This window comes from Aplysia californica, unplaced genomic scaffold (assembly GCF_000002075.1).
Source record: "Aplysia californica isolate F4 #8 unplaced genomic scaffold, AplCal3.0 scaffold01438, whole genome shotgun sequence".
Classification (NCBI taxonomy): Eukaryota; Metazoa; Mollusca; class Gastropoda; order Aplysiida; family Aplysiidae; genus Aplysia; species Aplysia californica.
Genome location: NW_004798708.1, coordinates 31,274 through 32,364, shown reverse-complemented (window position 1 = coordinate 32,364; position 1,091 = coordinate 31,274).

The following is a 1,091-nucleotide window of genomic DNA, read 5'->3' as shown; positions in this document are numbered from 1 at the left end:
GAGAGAGAGAGAGAGAGAGAGAGAGAGAGAGAGAGACAGAGACAGAGACAGAGACAGAGATAGAGAGACGGACACATACACGCACACAGACACCACAGACATACACACAGACGCACACACAGACAGACAGAGAAGGGTTTTCAGCACTGAATTCTTCTGACAGCATTGTATTGACCAGTGTTGAAAACTGGACGCGCTCTGGTTCCTTCCTGCCTGTCTCCCTCGCATGCCTGTCTCCCTCACCACTAGCCGCCCTTGCATGCCGACGACAAGAAGCCAATTTGCCCCGACCTTGGAGCAGAGAGCTCTTGGGACCCCTCAGAGAAGCCCTCCGTGCTATTATCGCGTTATCGCTCTTATTATCCTCATTACATCTTCTCACGAGCTCATTATACAATCTGGCCCTCATGGACCTTGTTGGATCTCCGTTAGTTCAGTTGGTATCGTGCTGGACTTGGGAGTGGTTGGTCCTGGTTAGAACCCCCCTGCAAGACGTTGTGGATTCATTTTGGTTGTCTTTTGGAGTTTTTAGGGGCTTTTCACCCTTTAATTGGCTCGGTTCTGTCGGACATAGACGTTAATTTCAAAAGTCCCACCTCTTAAAGAAGTTTACAGTGTTGAAAGGAGGGTAAAACGTTTACGTGAATGGTTGGCAGGTGCTCTTGTGTGATTTCTTCCTTCGTTCCTGCAATCATCTATCACCGTTATCTCTCCTTCCTTTTTATGTGTTTGTTACTCTCTAGCACTCACTTTACTTTACTTTATCCGTCCTCTCGTACCTCTTGGGCATCGAGGGGAGAAAGAGTTTTTTTTTGTTTGTCTCTTGCAAGTTGGATGGCCTGGCTGGGTGAAGTGTTGTGTGTTTTCAGGGTATCCTTCACACCCTCTTCAGCACTTATATGACTTTGTTGTGGTGCAAGTACCGCAAAACTTACTAAAACTAAGTCTAAAGACCTTCAGAATCTGGGTGGGTTCTTGTTTGTATTGTTTTTCAAACTGTTGGTTTATTTTTAGTCGTGGGTTGTTGTCTATTGGCCAGTACGCACCCATGCACGCATGTGCGTACACACACACACACACACACACACACA